General features: G+C 38.4%; 1 protein-coding gene and 1 long non-coding RNA gene across 20 annotated transcripts in view; one reads left to right on the top strand and one right to left on the bottom strand.

Annotated features, from left to right (window-relative positions):
* Positions 1 to 17959, bottom strand: part of LOC308189113 — a 443217-nt gene that overhangs the window by 68037 nt on the left and 357221 nt on the right. The gene's annotated exons all lie outside the window — the stretch shown is intronic.
* The window catches only part of ARPP21 (cAMP regulated phosphoprotein 21), a 212429-nt gene that overhangs the window by 74004 nt on the left and 120466 nt on the right, over positions 1 to 17959 (top strand). For 3 of the 19 annotated variants that reach the window (XM_080578804.1, XM_080578811.1, XM_080578791.1), the window contains one exon: positions 16750 to 16849. The exons of 13 other annotated variants lie outside the window; for them this stretch is intronic. The gene's annotated coding sequence lies outside the window, so the exon portion shown is untranslated. Of the gene's footprint in view, position 1; positions 537 to 11103; positions 11290 to 16749; positions 16850 to 17959 lie in introns of those variants that run through there. 3 more of the 19 variants (XM_080578812.1, XM_080578814.1, XM_080578794.1) reach the window with 3 other exon arrangements.

The following is a 17959-nucleotide window of genomic DNA, read 5'->3' as shown; positions in this document are numbered from 1 at the left end:
TGCTGAGAAATGAAACAAAGGAATTAGCGAGCAGCACAGGTGTTCATGGCTCACCTGTTTGACTTCTCTACCACAGCAATTAGGTAGATGTATGTATGTCTGGTGTGTTTCCTTCCTAACCTTCTCCAAAATGGCATATGTAAGTTCTAGGCAAGTACAGAGCATTGAAACTGAGAGTTACAGGGAGGGGAAAATTCCTGTAAAGTGACCTGTAACTTTTCAGTCACATAATCTTAACTGCACACTGACTTTTTGTTTTAACAGTCTTCCTCATGGATCGAGGCAAGTTTGTGTGCACAATTAGGCTTGCAAATTGCTAATCTTGCATGGGCTTTGCCTCTCAGTTCCCAGCTGGGCATGGTTACCTTGAGAGCTGAGGTATCAGCACTGTTGGAGCATGCTATAGCAGGGAGATCGGGTGTGTTCTATTCTTAATACTATTTAATGAAGGTGCTTCTCACTCTGCAATATGCTAAGCATAATGGAAGGACAGAGCGATGATTGGTTATGGATACTGGAAAAGGAAAAATGCGAAGGTAAAAATGGAAATTTAATGAAAGAAAATGTTGTTGTGTGGAAAGCTAAGCGATTAGCTCTTAAGTCAAACTGTTTTGTGGTGCCTAAAATGATCTTAGCATCTTTAAGAAGCTGTATGGAACAAACTGTAGGTAGAAAATGACTGCTGTTTTGTGCTGTTGATAAATCTGATTGTATTGGGGTATATATAAGTTGAATTCTGTTTAACTTCCTTTTTGATGTTGAAATGTCTTACAATAGAGTAGCATTAAGGAACATTTGCAAGATTTTTTTTTTTCCTTTTCTTGTGATTACAGTGCTAACCCGTTTTAATGGTTACTATGTATGTTCTTATTGGTAGCTTCCTGAAGCAGGTGTTCAGAGTTTTCATTGTTGCATGTAATGCTCACTGAATGCAAGCAGCTGTAAACCACTTGTGATAGATGTGTAAAAGCAAATACCTCTAGATAACTACAGTGTATGCCATTACACAAGATGTGTTTAGATAGCTCTCAAAAACTGTCTGGTTTAGTTTCACAAATCTGTAGTCAGAAATATGTTTACTGGCCGTTAGCAATAATCCTTGCCTGCGAAATCGTATATAGAAACTTGCCTTGATTAAAGATACTGTCTACAAAAGAACTGTATTTTCTCTCTACTGCCTATGGTTTTGCAGGATGGTGGTCTGTGCCTCCTGCAAAATCCTTCTTCAGGCAATCATTTCTTCTTACTGCTTGCCAGCCCTTCTGACTGTCTTGGGGCTAAGTGTGCAAGTGAAGGTTGTTCAAATGAGTGTTCACTACATCATATCCTTGGAGGAAAAATTGCATGAGAGGGATACAAGAAACAGTGAGAATTTTAACGTAGGTGTAATGATAGCTCATGGAGAGATGTAAGGACAGCTACTTTGAAACTTTATCCAGCTGGGGTAACACTTTGGGCCAAATAATGTTTTCCTGATGGTGCCGCATTTCCTGTGTGCTTTATTGGAGTTTTTTCCATGATTACAGCGAACTGGGCTTGGCCTAATAGATCACTGTTACCAAGTAGAATTTCTGGGAGTAGGTAAAAGAAATCAAATCTTAAAATCTACTGTGCCCATGACTTCCTCACAGGTTATGATTTTAACAACTAACTTTAAACTTAGAATAAACATGGGGTGGGAAGTATGCTATTTCTAGGACGGCTTGCTTACAGTCTTTTCTTCTTCCTTTAGGTATCACTCTCGCTATAGTTGGTGGGAGCTTTATATATGGAAGTGTGTCCAGAGTTTGGTTCAATGGTTTTATCAGTGCTGAAGAAAGACCTAGGGACAAATCTTCAGCAGCTGTAAATTGATGTAGTTCCGTTGGATTTAAGAACAGTATAGATTTACACCAGCTGATGATATGTCTCTCTGCTTATAACATACAGGATCCATAACAGGCATTGAGTAGTATCATCAATTTTGATGGCGTTAATTTGAGAGTAGGAAAATGATTTTGGCAGACTGGCAAATCCTTGTTCACAGGGACTACTCACAAATGAATGTCTTGATCCAGTGAGTGCTTCCAGCTCAATTTATTTGCTTAGTTGTAAAGAGAATTGGTAACCTACATGATTATTTAAAGGGAATGCTATTTGTGTTAAGTAATATCTTTTTCAAAAACATCATTAAAGATTGGTCAGTTGAGAAGTAATGTAACTACAGTGCAATAAACTTGCAAAATCAATTTGTCCCCTGCTCATTCATTTATAAGATTTGAAGTTCTGTATTAATGTTCTCAGCAGGTAGTAAGTCACGCAAATGGGTCACTTTTTCTTCTAGAAGATTGAAACCTTCATCAAGTGAGTAGTTAAGGAGTACATGGCAAAGACTGTGTACGTTCCAATGGAAAAGATTTGATTCTGAAGACTTAAAAGTGCTGTGTATGTCTTTGTACTTCTATGGAAACATGCGTTTTTAGGGCACATTCTGTTTTGATGACAAACTGCAGTCCAGGTAAGTAGACTTCTGCCCATTTTAAGGCTGGGTAAATGGAATTGCAGAGAGATTACGCAGACCATGTGAGGTCACACATCTAGTTTTTTACAGTGCCTGTAAATGAGACCCTTTCCAGTCCCTAGTCTTATGCCAGTCTTATCTCTGGTGGATAAGAGTTCCTGTTTAATTGATGGGTTTACTTGGGAATTTTTGGATCTCGTACATGAAACGGTGACTTTCAGGAAACATGTAGATGTAAATAAATTTAAATGCTTATGTTTAATACAAATACTACATTTTTACATAATTCAGTGATAAGCCCTTTTAGCAAGGAAATACCTTTAGGACAAGTGAAAGGACTGTCTCATGCTTGGTTGTGGTTTCTTTTTGAATTACTGAGCATGCCTATAAATTCAGGTGGACATACTGCGTACTGTTAATGGACCAGATACATTTTTGGGGGGCTCTTATTTAAGGAGACTTAGACTCCACCATAATAATAGCCACTGTAGCTTGTGTGAGTATGCCAGTGTGTATACACACAATTCATTAGAAAAAAAATAAAGAGCATTATAAAACTACAGAACTTGTTATTCATCGAGAAACAAATCATAATATCTGTGGTGGGTTCATGCCAAGTAAGTTCTCATTTGTCAATGAAGTCCCAAACCACTTGGTTACAGGACTTCAGAGCTAAACTGCTCATCGTTTTCTTGCATTTCTGAAGTAACTTCAGTTTAAAACTCTACGTTATCACATATGGTGGTTATACAATAGGTGAACTAGGTTTCAGGTAATTCATTATAGTTATACCTTTTTTTTTAAGGTTCCTTGGGTAAAGGACTTGCTGAGTAAGTGTCCTTGCATTAAAATACATAACTTCTTCAGTTGTGGTAAAACTTCTAAACTACATTAGACCGTTCTGGATTACCAAGTAAAAAGCTAGTATATGCAAACATCACATGATATTTTCCCCCCCCTTACTCCTAAATTCTATTTTACCGAGGGGAGGAAACATACTAAATATGGCGAGAAATACAGAGAAACCAGGAATAAACAAAATAACCTGTTTTACAGAGGTGAGTTCATAAGGGTTATTTAGATTTAATTGCGGTTGTGGTAAACATGAAAAATTCTAGACAGTCCAGTAGCTGTGGGTTTTTCTGTTAATGCTGAGGAAGCTATGAAGTGCGAGAGAGTGATAATGTCATACAGTATGACATAACTATGCATTCTGGATTTCAGCTAGGCAGTGACAGCTGGGAATTTGAAACTTATGATTTGGATATCCAATGACTTTCTGAAGCAGGGGGTGTAGAGTATTTTCTGGTCACTGGTATTATGTGGATGCAGCCAGCTTGTTCATGTAGCATTTGTTGAAGTATGTAAGGTAAGAAGTGCATTTCTATAACTGAAAGAAAATGTTATCCACAGAGAAATTGGGATGCTTTTCTGCTATTTTTCTCCAAATCTGATGTCTGCTTTTGATCTTTTCAGGCCAGGAGCCTTAGTTAAAAAGAAGGGTACCATAAGAAAAGTCATATGAAAAGTATTCTTGTATTTTAATGCTTTCTAGTGTATTTCCCATTTACTCTTAGGCAATACTATGATTTATTTATGAGCTGTTTACACAGCACCTGTGTTAGAACATCTTCCAATTGAGCAAGCTGTCTGTTCCTAAATAGATACCTTAAAGTTGTTGAGTCAAAAGTTGGCTTAAATGGTCAGCAGAAGAAAGTTCAAGAATAATTGCCAATAAAAAAAAACAAAACCTATTCCCCCACTGCTAAATACAGGTTTTATTTTTCAGTCTGTCTTCTGTTTGCAGTCTACAGTAAAACATGAATATATACTGATCAGATGCTTTCAGGCTTCTGTATCATCCCAATTTTGATGGTTGCACAGCAGTGATTTTTACAGGGTTCATAAAATCATCTGAGCCAGTTTTATATTCTAGGGATTGAATTTAGTTATCAAAAACATTCCTGAACAGCTAATAATTTTGTCATTAATTAATAATGTTGCAGTATTTTTATTGCCTTGTGACTGGAAGTCTCCCTGTGTCTCCAGTCCAGAAAGCATTTTTTAAATTTTCTTTATGCTCTTGAATGAGAGAATCAGTTTGTGGTGCTTTTCTTTGCAGGAAGTACAAGCATCTCAGTTTTGGTGACTTACAGTGCCTGCAGTGCCTCTTTGGATACAGTGCTTTATTGACTCTGAAGAAAGTTATCACAGTCTTCCTGAGCAAAGAGGGATGGGATGGCAAGGCTTTGCAGTTTAACAATATTAGCTTAATTCAACTGAACCGATTAGAAGCATATTATAAATACAATTAAATTGTTGTATAGTTTAATGTTCCATGCTAATTAAGATTGAATTCAGTGGGAAGTTTTACTGGGGAGCAGCCTTCAGTGTTGATGCTGTGATGTGATAGGTACAGCACGATGCACTTCTGGAGAATATGCCTGCTCTGTGCTTTTTGGGCTTTTGTGTTATTGAATGTGATCTGAAAGCATTTGTCTTCAGTTGCACAAACATAAATTGTGGTGGTCAAAGCTAAACTTTAAGGTTTCTCCGTGTGCAAGCAAGCGTTCCATTTCTAAGTACATTGCCATAGGCATAACATTTAGAATCATTTGAACGAGCTTGTTTAATGTATTATAAAGTATTTGTCATGGAGTCAGAAATGTTTATGATGTCATAAAATCTTTAGGAGAAAGGCATCAAATAAATTGGTCCACTCTAGAGGCTCACTGCAGATTTTAATGTAAGCCAGGGAAATGTCTGATAGCTCTATAATTTGTGTACTTTATAAGCCATGAAATTGGAATCGAGGAGGTCTGACTTCTGTGCTTTTGGGTTTTGTTCTGTTAAGGAAAATTCAGAACTTTCCCCTACTAATGAAAAAGGAAATTGTGAGCACAGATCTGAAAGAAAAGCATAACGAGTGACTTAGGGGGTCTTTAAGTGCCTTATTTCATAACACACTAACACAAGGAAAGTGATAACCATTTCTGATTCAAGTATGATTATAGGGAAGCTTTAATTCATACAAGTTTAACTAATTTGGAAAGTGCTCTATATCTACCAGCTTTATGTATCTGAATATGCTTTTCTACTACAATACAGCAATCTGTTCTGCATGTAAGCAGCAAAATGGAGCAGTTTCTAGTGACAAGAACTGTAGCAAGCAGCACAAGAGTCCTGTTAGATACTGAAAAGACAATGAATTATTACTGATGGATAATGTAGTTTTTATTTATTTAACCTGTGCACTGATGAAAATGACAGCACCGGAAAGAAGTCCTTGAATGACCTGCTTCTTGAAGTAACTACCTCAGAACTGAAGGCTGATATAGGGGTGTGGTGGGGTAAGAGACCTAACAGAGGATTAGCAGCAGCAGTACTGTTTGAAATGTGAAAGCGGGTATTGGGGCATCAGAAATAGAAGGACAGCAAAGGGCAGGAGAATTTTCAGGAGATATTCCCTGAAGATTAAGTACCTGGAAATTTGGAGAGGAAAAATACATACAGCTGTAGCCTCTTTTCAGTATGACTTTTTTCTTGATTTTTGGGTGTGTATATACATAAAAGATAAATCTATCTCCTTATGCATGTGATGTCCATGCCCTGTCTTTGCATGGGGTGTCAGGACACAGTGGGTACTACACTGCAATCCCATTTTATCTCTTCAAATCTGAGATTGCAGAACTGTAAATGCTCTCTCTCTTCTGTATTTTGTTGCTGCTGAATCGCTCCTCTCTGCCACCTGGCAGAAGAGAAAGGAAGATCACTAAATTGTTACCAAGGAGGAGGCAGGGCAGCTACACAACAACGTGTGCTAGGACAATGCTTCTTGGCCTGGCTTAATGTCAGTGCACACAGCTGGTGGGCAAGTCCTGGCGGTGCTGGGGAGGTGGGTTCTCTGACATGTAGCCAAGCAGCCTGCGAAAACAAATTGGTGTATATCCTTAATAGTGCTTGCCCCCACGTGCCAGTAGCCTCATAAATTAGTATTTACTGAAATAGCATAAAGGCCCTGTGACTACATAAATTCATGTGTTTTTTTTTTTTTTTTTTGCAAAGGGCTTTTATGTCAAAGGGCTTTTATGTTCATGGCAGCAGGACTGGTAGCAAAGAGTGGATTGTGAGATGCAGATGGTGGTGCAGCATTTTGGCCGTATGTGGTTTTGCTACCAGTAACCGTACAGCCGTAATCACTGGGCTGCAGTTTCTGCAGACACCTTGTCCACTCATTCATTTGTTGTGATCATTTCTGCAGTGCGGAGGAAGATGCGGCAAGCACCTACCTCTTTCAAAGCCTATGCATTTCTTTGATGTTTTTGTTACTCCTGAGGGTTTTTTTTTTCCTTGAAGGAGAACAGAGAACATAATTTGTACTCACTAAGGCTAATTATGATTTTTCCTCTACAGATGATTTCTTAGAGAGCTCTATGTTCAAAGAATTGCTGCTAATTCTTTCCTTTATTGCAGTAATATTGCAGTCATGTCCAGATCATGAAAGTCAAAATGTAAACTTCTTTGGCATCTCTTTCAGTTTGTTTAATAACATATACCTCTGTCACATCTTTTATTAATGCTGTTAAGTATTTTAAATCCTTGTATAATAAAACTGCTTCAATATAAGAGTTTCACAAAACAAAATGGGGAAAATATCAGTGGTACCTTAATAAAACATTTTATTGATTAAATAGCACAATTTCAAACTATGGAAAACGAAATCAGTGCCAGTTACTTCAGTCCTTTGAGAGAAATTACAGTAACACCTGATTGTTTGACTTGCATGTAAAATCACAACAGACTACACAATTCAAATTGCATGGTGTACTAAGAACAGATTTTGTGGCATGGGAATATGTTTTTTTAGATTCACATTGGCTGAAGATCATAACAAAGGAAGAGCACAACTAACCCAGGTACTTCTGATGTGCAGTTAAGTGTTCCCTTGCAATGTAGCCTTTGCTATCTACATACAGTAGTTAGAATGAGGCTGGCATGTGGTGGCCTAACGCACAAGTGCTCTTCAGAATATCAGCTGTGTTATGCAAGTGGTTTCAATGTCTGTCCAGACAGGTGATTTCAATAAAAGGAATTAGCACAGGTCCTCACATGCAGACATTTGATGGACAGGTGATTTCAATAAAAGGAATTCCAGTGTTCTGTTTTTGACATCTGCTGGTTTATTTCTGGGCCAGTAATTTAAGGTACTATAGTTAAATGTTGTAAAATTGAGATAATTTCAAGTAGCCTTACAACCCAAGTGGAGGAGGGAAAAAAAATACAGAGAGCATCCAATGTTATATTCCTCTGGCAACAGTAGAGCGGGAAATAAAGCACACTGAAGTTATGACTTACTGCATCCTTAGGTATAACACACAAACATGGGATCTTCATTAAAACCAGCCTGCAGCCCTGACTTAAAAATTACTGAAAGGGAAGTTAAATGTTAGAGGAAGTCGCTGCTATCCTAATATAAACTTCTTTTTCTTTACATTCCTATTTCAAGCCGACGCTAGCATTTATGTCTCTGCCTTTTTCCTGGTCCCTTTCATGTGTGAAACAATTGTTCTGTTCCTTATATCATCTGACCATTCTTCCTACTGGGTCTTCACTTTTGTAAGTGCCGTGTGTGTGCTTTCCATTGTTAAACTGCCTGGACTTTCTTTGTTTTGCCATGTTTGCTTACATGTCTTAGGTTTTGTTTCTTGCATCTGTCCACATCAGTTGCATGCCTGTATTTGAAATGACCGAAAACTTTGATTTTTTCAGCATAGTTGTGTGCTTTTTAAAATGATTCTGTAGGAATTTAGGCAGTTTATACTCAAACCTGTTCTTTAAAGTATGTTATCATTATTCAAGTTATGGTGGTTCCCAGGTCTCTTGGACTCTGTTCTGGTATCTCCTAAGGAAAGAGCACCAAAACAGTCCTGACTGCATCTGTAAAACAAGGTTTTGTGGTGGGTTCTAGAAGACCTTATGCTTTTGAACCTCTTCATGTATTAGTTCATATCAGTGTATCTAGGGCCCTTTGGGTCTGTGTTCAAATTCCGTAGCTCTGTAGGATCGTGTGTTTGCTGCTGGAAAATGTTGTGTCCTGAGCTCGCCATCTATTTATGTAGAGATCATTTTTGTATTAATAATATTGCAATAAATATCATGGTTTTTCAGTTGCTCAGAAAATAAAATGTAATGGAAAAGACACAGAATTAAATGCTTCTGACTGTGTTTATTGTCAAAGACTTCTTATGTGTTGGCTCTCTGACCTTTCAGATGGACTGCTGTCTGGGGTGTGGGCAGAAGACCCCACACGTAGCACAGCACCTCGTGTGTTGCATTGGATGCAGTTTACTGTATTAGTGTATTATGCAATGAAAAAAGAAAAATGGATGTAGTTTTATTTGTATGTAATCTGTACACTTGTTGAATAAGCTTGGAAACTGCACCAAAGCCTGAAGGCTCTATATTCTTGTAATTTTAATTATAATTGTGTAGCCATGTATCACATTTAAAGTAGAGGAGACTGACTATAAAGATAGTTATAGAGTAAGACATCTAACTATCTGCATTTGAGGACCTGTGCTAAATACCTAATGCATTTATAGATTTTCCTTGTAAAGACAGGGAAATAAAAATGATGTAACTTGCTACTGGTATCTGAATGTTGAGGATTATTTTTCCTGGAAACAGTCTTTTTTTTTTATACATTTTGTTTCTCATTTTAACCTCTCTATGTTGTTGGTGAGATATATCAGGAGAAATGCCTGCATTCAGTTGCTAATTACTGATTTAATTGTTTTTTTTTTCAGTAACTGACATTAGTGTCTAGTTCACTAATTGCCCGCTGTACTCTGTGAGTTTATTCTGAAAGCAACAATTGGAGTATTCCAAAATGTAATCAAGTAATATGCAAAGATGATGTATAGTAGTTATGAACTGATTTTCTTCTGTGGGTTAATCTTCAGACTGGGGGCCAGTCAGTTCAGTCATCTCTCCAGTACCATTGAATTGAAGAATTTTCTCACCAGTTAAACCTGAAATTCTGTGCCGTGGAGTCACTCTGTGTTTTAGTGGGGTGTCATATTAACAAATTGTTTATTCCATAGGTAATGGTGCCAAAGTACTGAATGATAACTGAACTATTGACTTTAGCTGTTTCCTGAGGAGATAATTTGTGATATTTTTTTTTAAAGCACATGTGTAAACGTCTATTGTTGCACAGAAGACATGGAACAATTTATTTTTTTAACATAGCCTACAATTAAGTTGGCTGAAGAAAAGCTCTCACTTTTGCTGACGTAATTCTGTAGCTTTAATCCTTGCAAATAAAGGTGTGCAAATGCTAGTCCATGTTGCTACAACTCGGAGAAATGTGCAACTTAAATGTATTTCTGCAGGAGGGAGCAGGTATGGCTATAAGTTCCTTCCAAAATGTGCATCCATGTATTTTGTGGTCTCTCAAGTTAAAAATGCAACACTTGTATTTCTGAGTAAAACTAAAGTAGGGATGTTTCCCAAATGACTGGATTACCAGTCTGCTGCTAAATTGCCTTTCCAAGCCAGTGTATTGGAGTGTGTTATTTACATAGAACAACTAGGCTACATCTGGAAAGAGAAAGGTGAAACACTTGTTTTCAGCTTTGTGGAAAATTTGGAAAATGGAATAGGTGAGCCCCTGTCTTGTGATAAGGGAAGCTGCTATGAAAATAAGATTGCTTTGTGTATTGCAGCCCACCAGGATGGCTGCAGATGCAAAATGTAGTCTTCATTATCCCCATTCTCTGGCTCATTAGTGTTCCCTGAATGAAAATTGTTGAGAAGATGGCTGACAAGATGCAAAGCAACTTAACATGAGGAGGATGATGCTGGGCTAATACCGATACTGTGAATAAGTATGTAGCTCTCTAGGAGAGCTGCTTCCAATGATGCCTGGCTGTAAAGTGCAGGGGGAAGGCTGCCAGTGGTAATGGGTCAGTGGAGGCCTGTTCTTCTTTGCCCTGCATGAGCTACAGTCATAAAATGCATGTTTGCTTCAAGAAACAGAAGAAGACCCTTTTTAAAATTGGCTACCTATTCCACTGAGAGTGTATGTTCCCTGAGTCCATAGCAGTAAAAGAGGGCTGCTGCCTTTTAAAAAATATCCTATGGTACAGACAATGATGCACCATAACGTTTTTATCCTGGAAAGGGACAGATCTTCAGTGCTTCCAAATGCCTGTCTGAGGTTGCTATTTGGATCGTGCAGGGTTATTCTTCTCCTGTGGAAGCTTTTTAAATACTTGTGTCTTAACAAGGGGCTCGGCGAAGGGTGGGGATAGCTACAAATAGTGCCAGTTGGAGACCTGTATATATACCATATCAATATTGTCATATACACAAACAAAAAAACAGCTTTTCCAGAAAAAGCATTTTTCCAAAAAGCAGAGTATGTTTCTTGGGTGTATTGTGAGTGAGCAATGTGAAACAGTTTCAAGAGGGGAATGGGTCTACCATGAGACAGTAACTTGGAGAAAGATACCCTAGCAATAGAAATCCATAATCAATTTTTATTTTATATTTTTCTTCTTAACATTCTCCTGCGCAGAATTTCCCTTCCTCACACTCAGCTTCAAGAAGTGTGGTGTCTTCATGGAAGGAAGATAGGCAACCAACCATCTTTGATCACTGAAATTTTTCAAACAAGAATTAAATTGGGGAGCAAGGAAAGGAAGGAAAAAAAAAAAAGGAATTGTTTTCAAACAAAAATGCACTTCCACCATCATTTGCGCTCCACAATGAAAAGTATGCCATAGGTATGTCCGTATGTTACGCAGGTGTTTGTACTATGTGGTAGGCAGTGAGGATAAAACCTATGGTATTTATACCTATGGTAAAAATGAATATTCTCAGACTTTGGAACATGCTGGGAGTGAATTCTAACTCAGGTAATGAAAGCAGTCATAGACTGAAATTGAACTGATCATCCTTACTGATTGATTGCCTTGTTTGGTTTGCACTGGTGCTCTACAGCATCCTTTAATAAAGCATTCAGCTGCTGTGCCCATGCCTCTTCAGGATACCCTAGAGAAGCAGTCCTACTGTGAAACTGAAAGATGAGAGGCTGCTTTCAGAAGTGTAGGTGCTGCTAATCAGGGGAGTAGAAATATGAAGAGTACCATTCTGCTTTCAATCCTACAGTTGTTGTAAATAACTAAAATATCATCACAGTACTATTTAGATGCTGATGTGACTACTTGTTTTTCCCTGTATTTGTTGTCAGTACTACAGTGCAGTCTTGCATAATGCCTTTTTCTCAGTTCATTTCTCTTTCTCAGAAAGTAAATCTGAGCCGTTACTATAAATTGCTTGTAAGTGTTCTTTCAGTCTAATTAAATTTATAATGAAACAGATCTTGTAGACAGAATTTTACATGAATAAATGTCTTTATTGGTCTTTCACTTTTTTACCTATGATCTTGTACTAGTTGTTTCTAAAATGGTTTGATACAGAGGTTACAGTTAATTGCAGTGTGCTTCAGAGGGTCATACAAAAGAAGCATGTAAATTTGTTTTCTGATTCTTATCACTATTGTTAAAACTGCTGAACTTTTAGGTTTCGTATATGCCTTATCTCCTGATGAACAGTCATAAAAATATTTCTAAGTTTACTTAGCTTTGTCAGTGGCTGCTTTTCAGCTTTATGCACATGTTCGTGCATAAACTTCTTCCACCAACATTTCTGTGTGTAAAGTGGGCACTGGAGAATGGAAATTACTGGAGAATTAAGGCTGTGTACCTGGGGAAGGGGATTTTGCTAACCTTTCAATTCTTGTTTTGACCAACTTCACTGCTAATTTAACCTCTGTATTCTTCAGTGTCCTCATCCTGAAGGAAATGCCCATTTTTGGTACTCGTTCCCTGAATGTATTTTCCCCTCTTAATTAGAGACTATGGCATTTTTGAGTGTTTTATAATAAAGGGGCACTACGGGAATATAAGCGTGACCACTCTTGTGTTAATATTAGGTACAATCAAGTTAACGGTATCTTTCACAAGTTAGCTTGGTCACAGTTGCTATTTGTGTGTAGTCCTTCAATCAAATGTGAAGATGTTCGCTAAGTAGTTGCTGCTGTTATCTTTGCTGTCAGTGTCAGGTATTATTGCCTTTATTTAGTCACTTTTTTCTTTCTCTCTTTTTTTTTTTCCCCCACGGTGCAAGCTACAATGTGTTTCTGGTAGTTTTAGAGGAGGATAATGTCAGAGAACTTGAGCAAGATGTACAGAATTTGAAAAGCAAAGTTTACATATGTTTAAAAAATACAGTCATAGCCATGTTAAAACTTAAGAATTCTAGCACCTGAAGCAAAGCTTAAAAGTGATAGGTTTCTTTCAACTGGTTTATTTTATACTTTATATCTAGAAATACATTGTTATGTATAACAGGAGTTCGTTAGACCTGGTCAGGATAGTGGATAGTTTTTTAAACAGTATATTTTAATCTGATGATTCGTGCAAATAAATAGAACGCATTCACAAATGCCAATTTTAAGTGTTGCACAGCTTTCACTGAAGTAGGTAGATTTTTGTTTTGCAGGACAGCATTTAATGGACAAAATGGTTTGAGGAGGAAGCTTTTGATAAGGTTGCAAAGTAGATATCACCGGTTTTATTATAGGTTTGAGTTCCCCTCTTACATGCCTTTAATCTTCAGTTTGTATAGAGAGTTTATGCAAGGTCATTCCCCTTTTAATTTAAAAGAACAACAAAAATAATTGTTTTTAATTCCCTGTGCTAGTTTCCATTCAGTGTCTCAAAAATACTAATTTTCCTTAGAAAGCTGTGATTCTAAAATAACTGTTATTTAAAATGTCTCCTTTGTTTATGTATCCTTTTAATTATTAGAGTGTAAATATTTTACCAGACAGCTTTTCAATCTGTATCATGAAAATGTATGATATTGCAGTGATTGTGCAGGTATACATAAGAACTCAGTTGCTTCTTACATCTCTGCTTGGGTTTGTAATTTCTATATCAAGCCTCTTATTTTGAGTGAGAAACGAAGTTCTAATTCAATGGGGTTTTCTCAGAGGTTGACAAATAGAGGCAACTTAAAACATTTTAACATTGTCTGGTTTTCTGTGCTCGGTATATGCGTGAAGTTCTGGCTTTTGCCTTGAAAGCTTCCACCAACTTTTGTGGCATCACGGTTTCGTCCTTGGACATGGCCTGGAACTTGCTGCAGCTTCCCTAAGTGATTCCTTAAGCTACCTTAAGTGCTTTGCTGTGTTAGTGACTTGCTGCTGATTTCAGCAGCTTCTGAAATAGCTTTCAGTGGTTCTGGATAAAAATGTATTTCTGCTTTGTCCTAATTAAAGTTCTTAGTAATTTTCATATTACCGTTCTATGCCAGTAGACTGGAAGCTGGCAAATGTTGTGCCACTTTTCAAGAAGGGTAAGAAAGAAGACCCTAACAATTACAGGCCTGTCAGTCTCACGTCAGTGCCTGGTAAAATAATGGAGATGATGATCCTTGAAGTTACTGAAGCGCACCTGGGGGACAATGCAGTCATTGGTCCCAGCCAACATGGGTTCATGAGGAGTAGGTCCTGCTGAACAAGTTTGATTTCCTTTTATGATAAGATCACCCATCTAGTCGATCAAGGGAAACCAGCTGATGTGATCTTTTTGGACTTCAATAAAGCTTTTGACACGGTTTCCCATAGGATCCTACTGGACAAAATGTCCACCATACAACTAAACAAAAACATCATACAATAGGTGAGCAATTGGCTGACGGGCAGGGCTCAAAAGGTTGTGGTAAATGGGGCCACATCTGGCTAGCTGATGGTCACTAGTGGGGTCCCCCAAGGCTCCATTTTAGAACCAGTCTTCTTCAATGTTTTTATAAATGATTTGGATGTAGGACTAGAAGATGTTTTGAGCAAATTTTCTGATGACACTAAACTTGGAGGAGTTGTGGACTCTGTTGAGGGTGGAAGGGCCTTGCAGAGAGATCTGGACAGATTGGAGACCTGGGTGATGACCAACTGCATGAAGTTTAACAAAAGCAAGTGCCGGGTCCTTTACGTGGGACGGGGCAACCCTGGCTGTACGTATAGACTAGGCGACGAGGCGTTGGAGAGCAGCCCTGCAGAGAGGGATCTGGGGGTTGTGGTTGACAGCAAGTTGAATATGAGCCAGCAGTGTGCCCTGGCAGCCAGGAGGGCCAACCGTATCCTGGGATGCATCAAGCACGGCATTGCTAGTCGGTCGAGGGAAGTGATTGTCCCTCTCTATTCTGCACTGGTGCGGCCTCACCTCGAGTACTGTGTGCAGTTCTGGGCACCACAGTACAAAAAGGATGTTAAACTGTTGGAGCATGTCCAGAGGAGGGCGACGAAGGTGGTGAAAGGCCTAGAGGGGAAGACATATGAGGAGCGGCTGAGGTCACTGGGCCTGTTCAGTCTGGAGAAGAAGAGGCTGACAGGGGACCTCATTGCAGTCTACAACTTCCTCGCGAGAGGGAGTGGAGAGGCAGGTGACCTATTCTCTGTAATCACCAGTGACAGGATCCATGGGAACAGTGTTAAACTGAGGCAGGGGAAGTTTAGGCTGGACATCAGGAAGAGGTTCTTCACCGAGAGGGTGGTCGCGCACTCAAACAGGCTCCCCAGTGAGGTAGTCACTGCACCAAGCCTGTCTGAATTTAAGAAGCAATTGGACTGTGCACTTAGTCACATGGTCTAAACTTTTGGGTAGACCTGTGCGGTGCCAGGAGTTGGACTTGATGATTCTTATGGGTCCCTTCCAACTTGGGATATTCTATGATTCTAATTTTAAGCATGGTATGGGCTTTTTTTTTTTTTAACATCTTTAATTACTGCTGTAAATTCATCTTGGGTAGTTGTTCTGACTGCTGTGCAGCACCAGGTACCCTCCATCGTGGCTGTTTGCACCTTTCCTGTTTTCTTGTTTATGCAGGGTGGTACCAGCCATGGATGTGGGAGAAGTGTTCTAATTGCTTTTCCCATCTTGTTCTTCACATAAACGCAGAGTTTAATTTGAAACAGGAGTTAACTTTTTTCTTTTCCAGCTGCTCTGGTGCCTTTCCTGATCTCCAAGTTTTCTCTTATGATTGGAAATCTTACAGTTTCCCACTTGCTGCAGCTAGCTCCAGCCAGTCTTCTCTTTTTTTTTTTTTAGTAACATCCTGTTTCTCTGAATTCCTTTTGAATTTTATGATTTTTTTGATACCTGGCATTACCCATGTGCCGCACTGCTGTGAATCAGGCAGCAGCACTCCAATGCCTGTTGTCTTCCCTCCACACACAAGAGTGGCTTCCCTGGTGCAGAGTCCTTGGTTTGGTTTTGTAATGGTTCCTTATATGGCTGAAAATGTGTAATGTATTTTAAATGTTGCACGAAACAGGTGGCTAGTGGCGTGAAGTCCAGATTTAGTAATAAAATAAGCCTGGGGTAACAGTAAAACATTAATGTATTTAGCATTAACTAGCTTTTTGAAAGGTCAGATGGAAACCTTTTATATCAGCCGGTAGAGCCAAAAGACGGTGTTTCCCTACTGTGGTGAGGCATGGATTGAGTTACGGACTGTTGCCTTGTGTTTTTGAGTGTCTGATGAGAATGTATATCCGCTGTATGAACAAGTAGGGCACTTGCATTCGGTAACTTTGTATGTAGAGTGAGGCAGAAGCCTAAATTGTCTTTCATGTATGTCGCTATTTAGTTTGCATGTATATTTTGTTAGGACTTAATGTTGCAGAAAACTTACCTATGGTCTGCTAAAGCAGCTGTGAATCTTCTAGTGTTAATTACGGGAGTGTGTCAGTGGTTACAGGGTGTCACTACTCTTTTGTCCCCAGCAGGTTGACACTCAGCTGACTATGGTTTCCCCAGAACCCTTTAATTGCAGATATCTCTGCAGTCAGTGTTTGGTGACACCTTGTTTTACTCATGCCCAGGTTTTATTTTCATATAAACATACATCATAGGCTGCAACTAAATTTTTGCATTCATTGTGGCTGTGAGCTGTAAAATAGAGCTAAGGTAGAGGGAAAGCATAAAAACGATCAGGCTAAATTTAAGCAAGTAAACTAATGGCCTCTTTGGTTCTTAAAATCACGTGCGTCAACCAATTACATATATGTATAATGTGGTGACGGGGGAAAAATGTTTCGTTACTCTAATATTCTATTCTTAAAAAAAAAAAAAAATACCATTTGGGTTATTTTCTTTTTCTTTTTTTTTTTTTTAAAGATGGCCAGTCAAAGGCTCTGAAGTATCACATAAATATTCAGTGATTTAACCAAGCACAGACACTAAGAAGAGAATGAAATCTTTCAAGAAAGCATTTCAGGTGAGAGTCTTACTGCTCTTACAAGAGCAAGTCTTATGGTACATCCTTGGGATCAGACTTTTTCAAAAACATGTTTCCCAAGAGACAGTCCACAGATGAAAAGACAGCTGATTCCTCCAGGGGATTCTATAGGAACTGAAGGTACCAAGAAAACAAAAATGTAGTAGTTGTAAAGCTTTTTACTATCTCTGGTTCACATCTGGAACCAATAATCTATAGTATAGGAGCAAGCCCAGAATCAATGCAAAAAAGCTCCAACCTGAGGTATTCTCCTGGGAGGTAATTTTGAGTTTGGACCATTCTCAAAGTGTTTGGCAGAGAAACTAAAGACCATTGAAATAGGTTTTATGTTGTGTCTCTTGAAACAGAAATAAATTTAATGTACTTAAATTATCCCTTCAGACCTCGGGCTCTATATTAGTATGTAATTCTTTTGTGTTTTTTTTTCTTTGTTCTCCCACCACCCTTGTCTGAGTTGCCAGAGATTCCAGCTAGGTATGCAAAGTTCTTTCTTGTATGATACCGGTTCACATACCTGGATTAATACAAATATTTAACAAATTATGTCAACAAACATTTTTCATAAGAGATTATAAAAAGTGAAGAAGTGATTTTAAAAGAAAATTATGTGAATGTTTTTACTTCTGGAAAATTTGAAAAAGTCATTTAAATGCTTTGCCATGTTTTTAGTTAGGTTATATCCACAGTTTGTCAGGTTGCTCACACAGATTTCTTAATCTTTGGACGTAAATGAGAAGAGCTTTGAGTTCTGTAGAAGAAAGAGTATTTTCAGTATAGAAGACGGTAAGCTGATCTAGAGGCCCCTAATAGGGAGTATAGTACTTGGATGGAATTACAGCTAGAAGCCACATGTGATTATGGTGTTGGAAGGTTGGAGCAGTAGCGTTGCCAATCCCAACTTCAGTTCAGTTGCAATACTGCTAATTCTGCTGTGGCAAGGAGTCAGTGCAGTCTGATATCTGAATCAATTGTTACAAGATATTAAATGTTCACATACTGAGAAAATTACTTCCGCTGAAATTCAAAAAGTTTCCTCCAATCCTATTGCATCTGAACCTCTGGCAACCCAAAGAAAATGACTATCCAGAA

Source organism: Anser brachyrhynchus (genome assembly GCF_964034855.1).
Source record: "Anser brachyrhynchus genome assembly, chromosome: 2".
NCBI classification, from domain to species: domain Eukaryota; kingdom Metazoa; phylum Chordata; class Aves; order Anseriformes; family Anatidae; genus Anser; species Anser brachyrhynchus.
This window is presented reverse-complemented; position numbering and strand designations above follow the sequence as displayed.